Here is a 20,206-nt window from a genome sequence, read left to right as displayed (position 1 = left end):
TAACGAAAAGAGCTAACTTCTCCCATAATCTACTCTGCTAAATTTTATAACTCTGTAGCACAAATACATGGATAGTAAAATTAATCCCTCATTAACAAAACTTATTCATTTGCAATTGTCCTCTCCCTGCCAACATTATTTATGTGTTTGTGAACCGTATCAAATGATAAAGAATTTTAATGTGAAAAGTGGGATGGGTAGGAGAAAAATTTAGGTTTAATAATGGATATAGAATATTCGTGGATATTATCACAGAGGAAAAATTGTCGTCAATCAAGGTTGCTAACAAGGACACCCGTTATTGGTCAGTTCGTTCATCCAAGAGGATGGGTAGAGGGGGTGGATGGGGGGATAATAATAAGCCAGCTAAACGTTTCACTTTACTAGAGTAAATGATAATCTGGTGCAAGATCCAAGTAATAATAAATCCATTGGTTTAGTACAAATTCCAGGATTATTTTTATTTCCCTTTCATTGTTTCCAGAGCTATCTTTCTATCCAAATTAAAAATTATAAAAAATAATGGCAACAGTTTTATGATTTTTATTTTAATATTCATGGAAAGCCATCTGTAAAACAATGATATACATGATTCTGTACGGCTAAAAACCGGTTCTAATCCAGCGGGTAACAATCGGTTTGGAAGCCATACTAGAAATAGAATTCTCCTTTCTCAAACATTACATTTCTAAAAACTGAACAAAAGTCTTTTTGTACCATAAAATAAAATACACCCTGCAATTTTGTAAACTATAGTGAATTTTATTACAGTTCTTTTGTTGCAAAATTCAAATTAAAGAATAAAGAATGCAAACCTCTATGGCAATTAGGAATAAACTGTTAAGCGTAGCATTATTAAATATTTTGTAAATCAAATTTAGTCGTGGATAAGATAATTGCAGAAAAGAACCTTGAAAATTATGGATTATTTAAAACTCATTCTAATATGCATCTAGTTTTTTGTAGAAATTATAGACAACACAATTATTTACAATAATATTAGTAAAAATATATATGACTTTTAGCATACTAAACAAAGAGTAAGAGATGAGAGTAAGGGGGGAAGAAGATTAACAAAGTAAAATATGTCTAGATCAGGGAATAGTGATGATACAGAAATTACCCCTACTGTATATTACAAGTATCAGTTAAAATGTTTTGACACTTAACTTACTGAACCAACCAATCAAAATTCAATAAAAGTCTCCAAAGTTGCACAGCAAATGAATAAGAATAGTTATTTCTCGCATCGTATTATAAACGGCTTTCCGCGGATATAGAAAGTACAATTATAAGATTAAAACTAGTTTTTTTAGCCCCGAGGTGCCGAAGGCACGGGCTAAAAAAACTGGTTTTAATTTTATGATTGTACATTTTTATATTTGTAGAAAGCTGGATATAATACAATGCTAGACATAGTTTTTTCGTATGGATGAGAACCGGTTCCTATCCACCGGATTCGAATGAATACGAGAAAGTAAAATATGTCTATATCAGGGAATAGGTTTGATACAGAAATTACCCCTAGATTACAAGTAGTATTAAAAATGTTTTGACACTTAACTTACTAAACCAACCAATCAAAATTCAATAAAAGTCTCCAAAGTTGCAAAGCAAATGAATAAGAAAACGTTATTATAAAACATTGGGACTAGTGTAAGAAACAGCCTAATGTCCCCTCCCTCTCTGTGTAAGGACCAGGTTTAAAGGATGACGGGTAAATAAAATCTGAAATATAAATGACGCCCGTGAGTACAAAATATATACGCATATTTTGGTCAATTTTGGTGTTTTTTTTAAAATGCAAAATATAATGATAACTATTAAAACAATTTTTAAGTATAACTTTTATCTTATTAGGATAACAATTAAAAAAGAAAAATATTTTTACTATATGCAATTCGTGTTTAAACACCTAATTGAAAAAAATAATGCAAGATATAGCTTTTATTTTAAGATAGACTAGGGGCAACGCCCCCTAGAAGCCTTTAGGTATTATTAAAGTGGGAGGGGGATAAGTCAACCGCCTTTCTACTTTTTAATTTGAGTTTTAATAAAAAATATTATAAAAAAAATTTAGGTAGGGGATTTGAAATTGGCGCATTTGTATAAACACCAGTTAATGCACAAAAATAAGGGGGGGGAACAAAACAGGTTTTAAAAAATCCGAGATCTCGAACTACTGTCATCGGTTTAAAGTGTATAACTGATGGGGGGGGGGGGGAATGATTTACGAGGGTAATTATTGTCAAGAATTCTTACACTAACCATTTAGCCCCCCCCCCACACGTACCCAGCCAAAAGGATGAAGGAAGATGGCGATCATAACTATTTTCGGATCTCTTTAAACTAGATTCACCCCCTCTCTTTCTCCATTCCCTTTGAACTGGATAGTTCTGGATTATCTATTCCAAAACTTGTTAGCGATAAGGTGTTTATACAAGTGCGCCAATGTTTTTTTTATAAAATTGTTAAAAAATGACATCTGTTTGGTTTTCCTTTGCAATTAAGCTTTTTTTTAGGTACAGGGAAGGTTTTTAACTATTTTGGGAGAGCGTATCTCCACCATCCCAATTTAAATCCCCCCCCCCCTAATTTTTTTTCTGAATATTTCTTATTAAAACTCAAATTAAAAAGTAGAAGGGCGGTTGACTTATCCCCCTCCCACCTTAAGAACACCTAGAGGCTTCTGGGGGCGTCCGTTGCCCCTAGTCTTTCTTAAAATAAAAGCTATGTCTTGCATTTTTTTCAATTAGGTGTTTGATCACGAATTTCATATGGTAAAAATATTTTTCTTATTTAATTGTTATCCTAATAAGATAAAAGTTATGCTTGTAAATTGTTTTAATAGCTATTATTATATGTTGCATTTTTAGATAAACGTGAGAATTGTGAACCGAATTTGCGTATCATTTTGCGTCATTGCGTATTTTCAGATATGTATTACCCGTCATCAGCCAAAAGGTTTTCCTTCACTTTATCTTGATTTTGTCACTATAAGTAAGTGATCTAGAGGGATAAGACAATGGACGAAAATTTTATGTTTGAACCAATAAATATAGTTTTAATTAAAGTATCCAAAGTTTTTAGCCTCTAAATAAGAGAGTTTGATTATAAAACTTTGGGTACCATCTTTGTTTAGAATCGAATGTCCCCTCCCTCACTGCTAAATAAATATAAGTAACATGTTGACTATTTACCTCTCTATTCAAAAGTGTTACTGCTATAAAATTATAACCTCTCAGCCTTTCTGATTAAATGTCTGATGATTTGAATCATATAATATTTGTGTAAACTAATTAGATGTTTTGCATTACAGATTTACCTCCTACGTCATCCTCATATAAAAATACCAGAATGTATGTTTTTATGGTTCTGTAGCAAAGGATCTCACTAATCGCCGATATGGTTCTCCTTTATACTGTAGTTTCTTAAAGATCTATTGCAGGTTTTTAACTATTCCGATTTTTCTTCCTTTTAAGTGTAAGGTCAATTTTCTCCGTCCTCTCTTCCCTCAAGTACCCCTAGAGGCCTCTAGGGGCCTAATAAAATATCTATAAAGAAGAATTATTTTTATTATATTTTTTTCTTTTAATTAAAAAGACAATTTTTGAACAACTTGAGTAATAAAAACAATTTCTTTTCATAAACTTTCTTTAGAAAAATCTCTAATTAATTTCCATAAATAGAAAACCTTGAAAATATATTAAAAATAAAATCAATAATATTAAACTTTCCTTCAAAGATCTGAAATTAAATCATGTTATAAGAATTTAACTTTGCTTTATAGACAAAATTTCAATAATATTAAGAAGAGGGGGAAATATAAGATTTAAAGCTGGAAAAATCAAATTGTGTTTTTGACTTATATAGTACACGAATATTTTATCTTTTTGTTTTATTTCTTTATACTCTACAACTATAGACTGTATGCATGTATGTTGTTTTAGAGTAGACTTGCATGTTCTCTAATAAAGTAAAACTTGCTGCGGGCTAAAATAACGATCCCCTTAACCCCATCCCCTCCCCTCTTAATGGTTGAACGAACTGACCAATAAATGATGTCCATGTTAGCAAACTTAATTGACGACAATATTTACCTCTGTTAAAATATCCACATATATTTTATAACCAATTCCATTTCAAATGTCATATTCATTGATTTATTTACAATACCGGCCAAACTTTATATATTTATCTAAACAACTTGATAATAATTGAAGCGGAATAAATTTCTTGAATAAGTTTTATATTCATTTTAAAAATTAGAAGGTTCTCTAAAGGAGACTTAAAGTCAATAATAGTTAATACCCACTTCGTATATAGACAGATTTCCGCAGATATTGAATGAAAAATTATAAAATTTAAACCAAGTTTTATTTTCCTTCCCAATTTTATCGGTCAGTTATGTTTCTGTCACACTTAGAGGAAAAATAAAAATGTAAAAAAGACAAGGATGACAACATCCATAAAAGCGAAGCTCTTGGCATGACAAACGGTATGACAGAGGAACATTAACTCTTGGAGATTGTCAGAACTGAATATAGAAATATAAATATTCAAGTTTTGACAAAATTATACATAAATTTGTTGCAAAAATACAGAATACCGTTAAAGGAATCATCATGCAAAGTTTTAAGTCGATAGGACAATTATAACATGCCTAAATTAACGAAAAAAAGCCATCCTTTACGGAATTTAATTGAATCTGTTCTCCATTTTAGGGAAGATTCACAGAGGTCCCCGGAATGGTTCTATGCTATTTTATCTTAGATTTTAGTCTTAAGATGGCTTTACGTTATCATTCTGCCCCTTTTTTTACCCCCTTTGAATGCAGATCTCCTAGGTGCTGGAGCGTAAGTGCAATCATAACATATTTTGATGACGATGTGACTTACAGGCAGATCAATTTTATAGATACTACGCTACTATTATATATATAGGAATAAGAGAATGCAGAAAATATTTTGTAGAGTAGCAACGCTACTAATATATATAGGAATAAAGAGAATGCAGAAAATATTTTATAGAGTAGCAACGCTACTAATATATATAGGAATAAAGAGAATGAAGAAAATATTTTATAGAGTAGCAACGCTACTAATATATATAGGAATAAAGAGAATGCAGAAAATATTTTGTAGAGTAGCAACTCTACTACTATATATATAGGAATAAAGAGAATGCAGAAAATATTTTGTAGAGTAGCAACGCTACTAATATATATAGGAATAAAGAGAATGAAGAAAATATTTTATAGAGTAGCAACGCTACTAATATATATAGGAATAAAGAGAATAAAGAAAATATTTTATAGAGTAGCAACGCTACTAATATATATAGGAATAAAGAGAATGCAGAAAATATTTTGTAGAGTAGCAACTCTACTACTATATATATAGGAATAAGGAGAATGCAGAAAATATTTTGTAGAGTAGCAACGCTACTACTATATATATAGGAATAAAGAGAATGCAGAAAATATTTGTCAAAATCTCTTTGCTTCCCTTTTTAGCTCAATACTTAAAAAATAGTTCCGCGAATATTGGAATGAAAAATTAAAACTGGTATTAATTTTATGCTTTTTATTTTATTGTTTGTGGAAAATTGTCTGTAATTTAATGCTATACATGATTTTTCAGTGTGGTTGAGTTCCAGTTCTATTCAACCTGAGCATTAAAAATGCGCCGCTGTGATTGGCTGAAATTTCGCGCGGGGTGGTTTAGATCACCATTGAAATGATTTGAAGATCAAGCTCTGGTTATCAAAGATTTTTCTTTTTTTGTACTTTAAAAATTATATTTTTTCGTTAAAAAAAGTGCTCAGCTGCCGCAAAAAGTATAAAATTAGCTGCCAAATAAATGTTTTGGTTATGAATTCCCTAGAAAAATTGAATCAAATATTTTTGGACTGCAAACGTTAAACGTTGATAAAATTTCATCTTTTGCGTTGACAAAAATTATTTAAGAATGAAACTGTACCTGGTTGGTTTTAGTCATAAATCAGAGTTGAATAGAATGTTACCCTAGTAATCCCAATCCGTGTAAGTAAGCAATTAACATTTTTTTTGGCTTACTTAAATGTGCCATTGTGCCATTTTTGTGGTAAATTACTGATAAGCCATAAAAATACTAATTGCTTACTTATATCAGCATTCAACAACAATTTGGTCTGACTTGTGAGTTAAAAGAGGGTGGAGTAAATAAATACTCAGTCATTTATAGTAAAAGTGGCTTATATAAGTTGAATTGAAGAAAAAGGAGGAGGAGTAATAATTAATCCCTTCCTTCCTGTAAGCAGTTTATGAACAAAATGGAAGATTTGGCTGATGTAAGCCAAATAAGCATAAATTTTGATTGATTGCTTATAAGTAATTTATCCAAAAATTGTTTGATTTGGTATATAAGCCAAATAAGCAGAAATTTTGATTGATTACTTATAAGTAATTTATGAAAAAATTGCATGATTTGGTATATAAGCCAAATAAGTATTTATTGTGATTAATTGCATATAAGAAATTTATAACAAAAATTGCATAATTTGGTATATAAGCCAAATAAGCCAAAGTTTTCATTGATTGCTTATAAATTGATTAATTGATTAATTGCATATAAGAAATTTATCAAAAAAATGCATGATTTGGTATATAAGCCAAATAAGCATTTATTGTGATTGATTGCTTATAAGTAATTTATCAAAAAATAGCATGATTTGGTATGTAAGCCAAATAAGCATTTATTGTGATTGATTGCTTATAAGTAATTTATCAAAAAATAGCATGATTTGGTATGTAAGCCAAATAAGCATTTGTTGTGATTGATTGCTTGTAAGTAATTTATGAAAAAATTGCATGATTTGGTATATAAGCCAACTAAGCTAAAACTTTCATTGATTGCTTATAAGTAATTTATCAAAAAATAGCATGATTTGGTATGTAAGCCAAATAAGCATTTATTGTGATTGATTGCTTATAAGTAATTTACCAAAAAATTGCATGATTTTGTTTATAAGCCAAATAAGCCAAAACTTTCATTGATTGCTTATTAGTAATTTATCAAAAAATAGCATGATTTGGTATGTAAGCCAAGTAAGCATTTATTGTGATTGATTGCTTTTAAGTAATTTACCAAAAAATTGCATGATTTTGTATATAAGCCAAATAAGTCAAAACTTTCATTGATTGCTTATAAGTAATTTATCAAAAAATAGCATGATTTGGTATGTAAGCCAAATAAGCATTTATTGTGATTGATTGCTTGTAAGTAATTTATGAAAAAATTGCATGATTTTATATATAAGCCAACTAAGCCAAAACTTTCATTGATTGCTTATAAGTAATTTATCAAAAAATGCATGATTTGGTATAAAAGCCAAATAAGCATTTATTGTGATTGATTGCTTATAAGTAATTTACCAAAAAATTGCATGATTTTGTTTATAAGCCAAATAAGCCTAAACTTTTATTGATTGCTTATAAGTAATTTATCAAAAAATAGCATGATTTGGTATGTAAGCCAAGTAAGCATTTATTGTTATTGATTGCTTGTAAGTAATTTATGAAAAAATTGCATGATTTTATATATAAGCCAACTAAGCCAAAACTTTCATTGATTGCTTATAAGTAATTTACCAAAAAAATACATGATTTGGTATACAAGCCAAATAAGCAAAATTTTTTATTGATTGCTTATAAGTAATTTATCAAAAAAATGCATGATTTGATATATAAGCCAAATAAGTAAAATTTTTTATTGATTGCTTATAAGTAATTTATCAAAAAAATGCATAATTTGGTATATAAGCCAAATAAGCCAAAATTTTCATTGATTGCTTATAAGTAATTTATCAAAAAATTGCATGATTTGGTATATAAGCCAACTAAGCTAAAACTTTCATTGATTGCTTATAAGTGATTTATCAAAAAATAGCATGATTTGGTATATAAGCCAAATAAGCAAAATCTTTCATTGATTGCTTATAAATTACTATCTAAACTATCAAAATAATAAATAAACTATCTAAATATAAAATCTATCAAAACTAATTAAAAATTAATTCTTTACAATATATCAATGAATTAAAGGAACCATGCAAGAAATATACCGCTTCAACTGCTGAAAGACTGCCAAGAGTAGACCCAATATCCAAAATTTGAAGCCTCCAGCTTCAAAAACAAAAAAGTTATAGACATGTTAAATCACATTTTTAGTACTATGAAAATTTTGAAAGTTTTTGATTGCTAATAATAGAATTTTCATTATTAAAATACGTCGCCTAGAAAGCAAACTATAAGCTTATTTTTGGCAGAAACTTAGGATACCAGTAACTGATAACGTTTATCCAATAAAAACACTCTTCTTTATAGTCAAAATCATTCAAAAAAATTCAGTTTATATTGCATTGTATTGAGAGTACTGTAGCATGAGAATGCCAGCCTCTGGGATTTCCAGCCAATCAGAAGCCTGAGTGTACGCTAACTCTGCTGAACAACCAATCACAGCTGAGCATCTGTATTACTTACATTAGTTTAATTTTTTCCCGCTATGATTTTACGCTTTCAAACGCAATTCAAACCGAATTTTTAAAAGACATTTTGACTATAAAATGGGGCGTTTTATTGCAATAATGTTATCAGTTACTGGCAGTCTAAAATTATGACAAAGATAAGTTTTTAATTTTGCTTCCAGACGGCGTAATTTAATATTGAAATTTTCTTTTAGTACATTGAAAATCTTTCAAAATTTCCATTGTACTAAAAGAATCATTTTGAAATGTCTGTAACTTTTTTGTTATTGAAGCTGGAGGCTTCAAATTTTGGGTATTGGGTCTACTCGTGGCAGGCTTTAAGCAGTTAAAGCGCGGTATTTCTTGCAGGGTTCCTTTAACATAAAAAAGTTTCATGTCTGTTACACATTAAAACACATAAAAGTCAGCTGTAGAGGGCTAAATCTTTAAAAACACAAATTAATGTTTATGCAATACAACAAATTTATCTTTATCACATTTATAAATATGGTTATTCAAATTTATTTTTTAAACTATTTTTAAAGAGTATGTATCTTTAATGTGTATAGTTTTCATTCTTTTCATTTTAATTAAATAAAAGTTATTCTATTATATTGGAAATAAGTCACTTTGTGATAACACTATATTTAAAATCTAAAAATTACTAGCTTTGTCATTGGTTAATGCTGATTCCTCATAGTTTTTATGTTAATTCAAAGATATAATCCTAATAAAAATTGATGTGGGCTATTATTCTCATTTTAAGCTCTGCAGTTTGATTCTACAGGTGTCGGAGTATATTTTTGATTTACCTTTCAACAGTTGAGGTGTGATTTAAAAAATTTATTTTCTTGAAAATAACAACTTAAAATGGCTATTAAAATATTCTACCAATTACACTAAAAATTTCATTTAAAATTCCTTCATTTAAAACAAATAACCAATTTTTTACCTTAAAAATTGCTCATGTTTTCAATTCTCACCCCTCATTTATTTCTATGGACAGATGGACAGATTAAGATATAAACTCATAATCTTTCTATAATTTGTAGGTAATTAAATGTTTTTATAAATAAAATTCAAATTTATTTGTCTTTATAGTTTTTGTTGTCAAATAAAAAGGTTTTTTTTTTCTTTGTACTTTAAGCTACATCATTAAAAAATATTCTTTTACTGCAAAAGCATTTTAATCATGAACTGTGAAAAAATGACAAATTGCAGCATCTTAAAAATGCTTTTGTGGGGAGCTAAAAAGCATTTCACCTTTAAAACTCATTAAAGTACTTTTCTTAGACCTTTTTCTAAATTAACCCATTCATGACGAGCGCCACATTTATGGTCGTATTGAGCTGAAAATTTTAGGGAAGCTTTATTATGGTAAAAACAGAATTCCATTTTTTTTTTTGCTCTAGTGGCGTCCACAGGAAAGTTACAAATAAACCTGGTTCAGCGCGAGTAAAGAAACCTGCCAGGCATAGGTACTCATTTTTGGTGGTTTCCCCCGGTATTAAAACCCGGTTTCTTGGCCAAAAAAAAATAAAAATGTAATTTTTGAATGTCCAAAGTGAGTTGTAGAGTAGCTAATACTTTGATACGATCCGTAATTAAAAAATACATAACCTCATGTAATGTATAGAGCTACAAGTAAGATATGAAACAATTTATATCATATTTAGTGTTTTGGCTATAAGTGCCACCCTTTTCGGTTAAAAAAGCCCATTTGCTAGGAGTTTTAAAACGTTGATATCTATATGTTGACAGGTATCTTTACTCGCGCTGACCTGAACGATAAAACTTGCATGTATCTTTACTCGCACTTAGGCGGACCTATATAGCACGTAAAAAAACGATACAAAAATCATACAGTATGACCCACGAAAAAGTATTTTTTTAGGGTGTATAGCCCTTATTTTTTTATGTATCATTAAAAGTAGCATATGTCTGTGTTCTCTGTACATTTCCACACAAGCATATATAAAAATTTTAATTTTTTGCTTCATAAACACGGGAGATTTTTAGAGCTAAAGTTTTTAAAAAGTGACTTAGCAAAAAGTAACTTTTAACATTAAACAACTTTTTTACCAAAATTAAGGTAGAAATCCTTTTATTTTTGTTACTAGCAGAAACTTTGTACAAAAATGAAATAAAAAATTTAGGGTTTAAGTTATAAGCATTTTTTTATACATATTTTTTAAGTCTATTTGGCTTAATGATATTTTGAATAACAAACCTATAAGAAAAAATTGTTTTAGATTGAAAAACCAAATAAATCTTTATGAATTTAACAGGAAAATTGTTTTTGATTCATAATCCTAACTTTAATAACAAAAAAGTTATAAAGAAAATAAAATTACAACATAATGATTTTTTTGTCTAAAAAGCTTAATTAAACCCCTATTAAGGGATTGAGATGTCAGAAAAGGGGGTGGAGCAACTGTCATAATTAATCCTTTTCATAAATAAGGGTAAGTAAATAGCTTGAAATTTGCAAATAATCAATTCATTTACTAGTATTTTTTGTCATTAAAAATTGATATTTTTTTATGGAATAAAAAAGAAATAATTAGTTAACTTGTTTTTCTTTGTATATCATTCTTCAGTTACAAGAAAGACATAATATAACCATTCAAAAATTCTAAGAAACCAAAAAAAATATTTTTCTCAATCACTTTTTCAAAACTTTAGCACTAAAAATCTCTGGTGTAAATGAAGATAAAATAAAATATTTTTATATATGCTTGTGTGAAAATTTACAGAGAACAAGGACAATTGCTACTTTTAATGATACATTAAGAAATAAGGGCTCTACACCCTAAAAAATACTTTTTCATGAGTCATACTGTATAAAAAATAATAATTTGAATAAAAACAATTCATAAATGGATGTAGTTGCCAATAAACTTTAAATTTCACGAAAAAAATCAGCAACTTTACTACATAAACAAAAAAGTTAGGAGGGGTATTTTGAAATCATCTTGTTTTTTCTTGGTTTTCAAATTTTGTTGAGCTATACCGGCAAACGGAAGTAAGCAAAATTGCCTGCTCCAGGGGGAAATGAAATCAGGGTAGTAGAGGGGGGATTCATACTGAGAATGATGCAATTAAGAAACTGGGAACTGGATTTTTTTGGTTTTTGGTAACCGGGCAATAAAAACCGGTTTGTCAATTATGGGTTAATATTGAAATTTTAAGATTTTTTTATACAATATAAAATAGTTATCTTGATTTTTCACATTTTTCACATAAAGCATTTTTTAAAACTATTTAAACTACTCTACTCTACTCTAAAATTTTGTTTTTTGGTATAAAAGCAGAAAATCATAACTTTATTGTTTTATTTTAAGCCACAATAATGGCAAACCTATCAAAATGCTTGTAAATTTAACCACAAATGTGAATATCTAGAAAAATACTAAATCTAAAACGATACAATGCAACATTTTTTTTCTTTAACTATATAGATTTTTTTTTCTTTTAAAACTTAAACTTTACTATCTAACAATTTAAGTTACCGCAATTGTGGCTCAACACACAGCAAATCTGCTTGTCGCCAAGGAGGTGCAAGGTTCAAATTTCACGCCGATCCAGCAGCATAACTATAGACATTAAAATTGGTTCCTAATTCTGCTCTGTCAGGTGCTTTACATGAATAGTAAGAGCAGGGGGAATGCCTTGGCCCATAAACAGGTGCAACAACTTACTATCATGCACAGATAGGACTTCTCATACAAAGATCATACAATTAAAGGGTTGGTTGTCTGATGGATATTACTTAACCTAATATCCTTGGTTGTTAGAGTATTGCATCCCATTATACATGGATGATGCTCTATATTCTCTAAAGGATCCCTTAAATCGAAGAGGAATCCCCCCTTACGAGGTAATGGTAATGGTAATCTATCTATATATTGAAGTAACAATTCATATATTTGTTTCTTCGTATATAAAAGTAACAGGATGTCTATATGAGAGTGTCAGTTTGTCTTTCAACACAATAGGATCTCTCTAACCTCTTATCCAGTATGGTTCTCCTATACAATGTAGCATCTCATAGGTCCCGGGAAGATGCTTTTTACCTTTTCTTTTAAGACCAAAAATTGAAAGTTAAAGTTGATTCACCCTTCCCCCCTCCCCTATGAGAGGCTTCTAGTAGAGTAACCACTAGCAAAAAACAAAATACGGGAGGGAAAGGAACCATGGGCTTTTTAATACACTACTCCCGAAAGTTTTATAATAACATTTTCTTGTTCGTTGGCTTGCCAACTTTGGAAACATTTATTGTGTTATTATTGGTTGGTTCATAAAGTTAAATGTTCAAACATTTCAACCACTTATTATTCTACAGATGCATTAATTTTGTGTATCATCATTAGGGATATACAACAACAATTTATCGGCCCTTGTCTTATCCCTTTAGATTCCTGAACAAAATAGCATTAAATGAAATGATGAAGGGATACAAAAGGGATAAGACAATGAATGATGAATATATGTACATAACCAATGATGGCACAAAAAATTACTCCTTCTGTAGATTAAATTTAGTGGTTAAAATGTTTGAACACTCAACTAATCATACTTTAATTCAAAGTCCCAAAAGTTAATTGTTAAATCAACGAATGAGAAAATGTCATTATAAAACTTTGGGGACCAGTGTAATTAACAGTCAAATGTCTGCTCCCTCCCTGATTTTTGTTTTTTGGGGGGGGGTTGGGGGTGTCCCACCCCCCAAGAAAATAGCTTAAAACCACCACAGGACCAATAGGTAGATACCCTGAAGAGTAGAATCCGATCGGTTCAGTGGTTACCGACATCTTAAGGGACAGACAGACAGACGGACAGACAGACAGACATCGTTCTACTTTGTATTATAGATGGCTGATCAGTAATTTACCTAAAAATGGCACAATTGGGTGAACAATTTACTTTTTCATGTGTAAAATGGGGGGGAGAGATTACTAGGAAAAGATTTTACATAGATCAATTAAAGCGCAAAAATAATTTGGTTGCCTTTTTTTTTGCAATATCTGATCATACACGTATATATAAATATTTGTAAACGTTTAATGGTATGAGAGGGTGTGCAGCAAATAGATTAGAGGCGGGACAGTACGTTTCGGTCAGATTATAGTCAGCCAGCGCTGTTTAGTTTGGTTTTCGGTCAGCGCGGTACAGTACATTATGGACAGCCAGCGCTTGGTTTAGTTTAGTTTTGTTTGTGGAGGTAGAAAGTTTGTTGAAAGTGTGAATTGAATACAATGTTAATTAATTAATGTGAGATATCAAATAATAATCAATATATATAATCTTTATGTAAACTGTGCATTATATTAAAGATAAATAATCAATGAAATAAAAATTATTTATTTATCTTTTTTTATGTAAAGTTTATAAATGCGCACTTATTTCAAACAAAAGTAAATTCTTAGTGAGATACAAAATAGAATCCAGAAATTTCGGCCCTCTCTGGGAATTGTCTTTCATCATAGCTGAAATAAATTTTTGTAAAGGTAATTCTTATATTATGTATCATGTATTTACAGCTATTATCTATATATATTGTTTATCTAAAGGAAAAATTGTCTGTAATGCGATTCTATACATAATTCAGTATGACTAAAAACCGGTTCTAATCCAGCGGACATTAATCGGTTTCAAAGCGTCTCTAGTCCTAAAAGTGTAGTTATGTCTTTAAACAGTATCATGCTTATTTAGTTCTGACACTCTACGCGTTGATTTTATGAATGTTTTCATCCTTGTTTTTCTGATATTTATCAGGGATCTAAAGGGATAAGACAATGACCGATAAATTGATGTACATATCCATTGATAATACACCAAATTAAAACTTACAACTAGATTATAATTAGAGGTTAACACGTTTGGACACTTAACTTAATCAACCAACTAATCAAAATTCATTAAAGTCCCCAAAGTTGTTAAGCCAATGAATAAGATAACTTTATTATAAAACTTTGGGGACAAGTGAAATAAACAGCCCAATGACCCCTCCCTCCTTGGATATTTCTACTCTCATTTTCTTTCTGTTCAATTTTATTATTGGCAGAATTAAGTTCATACCATTTTTCGTCAATTGTTCCATCCCTGTTTGTTTATATATACCAAGGGAGGGAGGGAACATTGCAATGTGTATCCTTATACTAAAGTAACAGGATGTCTGCGTGTCTGTCTGTGTGTCTGTACCGAAGGATCTCGCTAACCGCTGAACCGATCGGGTTCTCCTTAACAGGGTAGCTTCTCATAAGTCCCGGGAAGGTTTATAACTATTTTGGGGGAGGGTACCACCACCCTCTCAAGAGAAATGACAAAAAAATCAAAAAAATTTCAAATTTAGAGGAGACTTCAACGTCAAATAAGGTGGTATCGTACATAAAAAATTAACTTTAACAAACAACAACATTTAAAGTGCCTAAAGAGGCCTCTAGGGGCGTAGCCGCTAGTAAATAAGATAGGGGTATAGTATGACTAGTAAAATACTGTTCAGTATGGCTTCGAAACCGATTAATATTCGCTGGATTTAAACCAGTTCTAAGTCATACTGAAAAATCATTTATTGTATCGCATATTTTAATTTTTTCCATGCATTATTTTTAAAATATTTTTACTCTTACAATTGTACATTTTTAATTCCACGGGAAGCTGTTTAGTGTTTATAATACGATACTATAAATAACTATTTCAGTGTGTCGACGTATCAAATTTTTTTCTTGATTTAATAGGTTTTGAGTCATACTGAAAAGAAAAATTATTATATTGTAGACATTTATAAACAAGGATGACAACATCCATAAGTAGCGAAGCACAAACTTTCGTGAATGGGACTGACGGTCATTGTTGTTTTTTTCAAATGACGGGATATTTAATTTTGATATCTTTAACTGAAAATTTTTTGAAAATCGATTAATAAACACCAAAGATATGGGGGAAAATGTAAAAAATATAAAAATAGCCAAAAACCTGCAAAAAGGCAGTCTGACCGTCATTGTTGATTTCTTCAAATGACCGGAAATTTAATTTTTATATCTTTAACTGAAAAAAATTTGAAAATCGGTCCATAAACACCAAAGATATGGGGGAAAATGTAAAAAATATAAAAATAGCCAAAAACCTGCAAAAAGGCAGTCTGACCGTCATTGTTGTTTTCTTCAAACGATGGGAAATTTAATTTTGATATCTTTAACTGAAAAAAGTTTGAAAATCGGACCATAAACACCAAAGATATGGGGGAAAATGTAAAAAATATAAAAATAGCCAAAAACCTGCAAAAAGGCAGTCTGACCGTCATTGTTGGGTCTCTAAACGACGGAAAATTTAATTTTGATATATCTAACTGAAAAAATTTTGAAAATCGGACCATAAACACCAAAGATATGAGGAAAAATGTGAAAAATAAAAAAATAGCCTAAAACCTGCTAAAAAGCCGTCCGACCGCCATTGATGTTTTATAGTTAATTGTGCTCCTTAATGATGGGAATGTTGTCAAAAAATTTCAGCTTTCTATCTTTTATAGGGGCTGAGTAAATCCCATTTCCCCCATAGCGTTACGGACTGACGGACGGACGGACTGACGGACGGACGGACTGACGGACGGACGGACAAAGCGAATTATAGAGTAGCTTCGCTACTAAAAACAGAAATTTACTTGCGCGATAATTGTTTACAATATGAGATATTTATAGAACAATGAAAGATTGATTATACTTCCCCTAGATTGGATTAATTATTTATTGAATCCTATTATAGACAGCTTTCCACGGAAATTTAAAAAAAATATAAGAATAAAAATAATACTGGTAGTAATACGATGAAATACACGGTTCAGTATGGCTGAGAAACGGTTCTAATCCAGCGGATATTAATAGGTTTCCATTCTGTAATAGTAATTTATCCCATCGTATTAGAGTCAGCTTTCCGCGGAAATCAAAATGAAAAATGAAAGGATTAAAACCAGTTTTTTAGTCCTAATTGGACCCAAAGATCCAGGCTAAGAAAATTTGTTTAATTTAATGATTTTTATTTTAATATTTGAGAAAAATTGTCTGTAATACGATGCTTTACATAATTTTTCAGTATGGCAGAAAACCGGTTCTAATCCAGAGGATGTTAATCGGTTTCAAAGCCATACTGAGAAATGGATTATCAATTGACAAAAGCATAGCTTTTATAGGTCGGTCCGTCCGTTCGTGGAAAATTGTCTCTAATACGATGCTTAACATAATACTTTAGTATGGCGGAGAACCAGTTTTAATCCAGCGGATATTAATCGTCATTAAGTGCTATCCTATAAATGCTCACCAAGTTAAACTGGTTTTAAACTTTGAATACAAGTGTGATTTACCCTCCAATGGCACCTCCCTCCTTTGCTCAAATATATGCATCATGAAACGTTTTAAGTAATAAAGCCAATAATCGACCCATTTAAATATAATCCAACTATGTAATCCCCAAAGTTTTATTATAATGTTTTCTTATTCTTTGGGTTAACAACTTCAGGAGAGGTAATTTTGTATACATCAATTTATTGGTCATTGTCTTATCCCATTAAATCAATTCTGAATTAACCAACTCTAAGGCATACTGAAAAATAATGTATTATAATTATGTAGACAATTTCCTGGGTATAGTCCCTTTCGTGGCAACGCTCTTTAAGGGTCGTATTTTTAAAATGGCTTTTGATAGGTTATTTTAGGTTAGGTTAGGTTATATTGGGTTAGGTGATTGCCCCGTAGGGTTAGACAATTGGTCCCGCAGGGTTAGAGCCCCTCACAGGGGATAGCAGTAGGAGAATAGCTAATGTGAAAATACGAAGAAACGCCCCTTAAGGGGCGTTGCTATGAGAGGGACTATACCCAATTTCCGAGTTAAAACAAAATTTCCAGTATGGCTTCAAAACCGATTAATATTCGCTGGATTAGAACCAGTTCTAAGCCATACTGAAAAATTATGTATAGCATCGTATTACAGAGAGTTTTCCACTTTTATTGAAATAATACTCATAAACCTAAAACCAATTTTCTTAGCCCGGGCCATGCGGGGTTAAGAAATCCGCGGAAAGCTGACTATAATACGATGCAATAAATAATTACATTCTTTTTTTTTCACATATAAATTTCCTGTATGGCAACAAAACCGATTAACATCCGCTGGATTAGAACTGGTTTTAAGCCATACTGAAAAAGCAAGTATCATTTCGTATTATACCCAGTTTTCTACTATTATAAAATGCAAAATCATAATTTAAAAATAGTTTTGTTTTTATTTCCGTTGTGTTAGAATAGTATTTCAACCTTACATGTTGAATTATAGACAATTTTACACAAAAAATCATCAAGGAATTAAATCCTTTAAACTTTAATTATAAACTTAGTGTATAGTTTTTTTTATCCGTGGAAATCTATCTATAATACTGAAATAATGTATCATTTAAAATAACCTTTTTTAGTAGCGAAGCTACTCTATAATTCACTTTGTCCGTCAGTCTGTCAGTCAGTCCGTAACGGGGGAAATGGGATTTACTCAGCTCCTATAAAAGATAGAAAGCTGAAACGTTTTTGACAACATTCCCATCATTAAGGAGCACAAATAACTATCAAACATACAAGGCGATCGGACCGTTATTTAGTTGTAGATATCAAAATTAAATTAAACAGTGTCTATTAAAAAATCTAAAAGATTATTACATTTCTTTTTTACCTCATTTGAGCATTTACTTTATTTCATTATAAATACATGCATGTATACATAACAGTGCGTCTGTTATATATTTATTTTTAAAAACTATTTTGACGCAAACCTTTTCACATTTTTTGAGCTATGCATTTTGTTATTTACATTTACTTGTTTTAACTTAACAAATATAAGAAATGCGCGGGGTTTTCACTAGAAATATTTGGATTGCAAACTTGGTTAATAGAAGAAATAGGTTAATGTTAGGTATTATCACGTTTTGATGTATATTTATGAGCAAACAAAGAAGGGAGGTGTCATTGGACTGTAAACTGTACACTGGTACCCTAAGTTTTATTACAACTTTATCTCATTCTTTTACTCAAAACTCTAGCAGGTTCCAAACTATTAGTTAATTTGTGGTTCGATTTTTTTAGGGGGGGGGGGGGCGATTTTTCTTGGGAGGGTGGTGGTATCCTCCCTTAAACAGACAGAGACACACATAGATCCTGTTACTTTTTAAAAACAGTATATGATTCAAATAATAATAATTATTTATCGCCTCGTATTATAGTTAGCTTTCCGCGGATATTAGATTGAAAAAAATAAAATATTAAAACCAGTTTTGTTAGCTCTGAATGGTTGAAGGACCTGGCTTTGTAAACGGATTTTAATTTCATGATTTTTTGTTTTAATACTCGTGGAAAATTGTCTGTAATAAGTTGCTATACATGATTTTTTTCAGTATGGATTAGAACTGGTTATAATTTAGCGGATTTTAATTGGTTTTGAAGCCATACTGGAAAAAATATTTTCGGTACTAGGCCACACTGAAAAATGTACAATCATAAGATTATAACCAGTTTTATTAGCCTTAGGCAGGGTTCGGAAGCCGCGCCTCAGCCGCGCATAAGCCTCAGTTTTAAACCTGCTTGTGAGCAGAAAATGAAATTTCAGAAAGAAGGATTGTCTGCTAAAGAGCAGTTTTATACATCCAGCTGAATTTTATAGTGATAAAATGAAGATTTCAATGAGGCTTACACGCGGCTTACGCGCGGCTTCCGATCCCTGGCCTTAGGAATCTCGCGGCTTACAAAACTTATTATTGTACATTTTTAAATTCGGGAAAATTGTTTATAATACGATACAACAAATAACTATTCCAGTATGGCTCAGAATTTAATTCATTTCCGCGGTTTAAAAACAGTTTCTGAGCAACTCTGAATAAAACAACAAATCTGGAATTAATTTTGTAATAAAATTTTGTATCTTTGAAAATGCTTTTAAAACGATGTGATATATAATCCTTCACTAGGGAGGTGGGGGGCATTGGACTGTTAATTACAATGGTGAGTTTTATAAACACATTATTTTATTTGTTGTATGAGTAAATTTTCAACCAATAACTTAAATCTTGAAGGAGTAATCTTGTTTATTATCATAATTTATCATGCATTGTCATATCCATTAAGATCCCTGTCCCTTACAGCTTAAAAATTATTATCTTTACGCTGCGATGGATACAAGTTGTTGGTGAATTTCGTAAAATCTTAGTTATATGAAAATGAATAAAATTAATCTCCCTTCCAATAATTAATCATAAAAATTTTGACCAAGGGCTGTATATTTACTAACCTCTAAGTGTCCTATTCCTCCTCGTAACATTGTAGCATGGTTAATAAAATTATCTACATTATATTTTATTGTTATCCAATACTATCAGATATCTGAAGGGATACAACAATGGACTAAAAATGCAGTTAGGACTCGAGACAAAATTCGTGCAATCAAAGATTTGGTTGTCTATTGGGTGTTACCTTACTTAATACACTGGGCGATTGAGCGCTTTACACTGCAATTTAAAACACAGAGTAGGTTCAAGGTGGCGTGGATAGGAATTGCACCCGAAGTGTCACCGAGCCCCTAGAGGTAATACTGGTATAAGGACAAGTATGTTCATAAGAAGACAGCATTATTTTACTATACTGAATTTAACATGGACAAGTATAAATAT

Source organism: Acartia tonsa, chromosome 4 (genome assembly GCF_053477335.1).
Source record: "Acartia tonsa isolate MP-2025a chromosome 4, ASM5347733v1, whole genome shotgun sequence".
Taxonomy (NCBI): Eukaryota; Metazoa; Arthropoda; class Copepoda; order Calanoida; family Acartiidae; genus Acartia; species Acartia tonsa.
Note: the sequence above shows the minus strand (reverse complement) of the source record.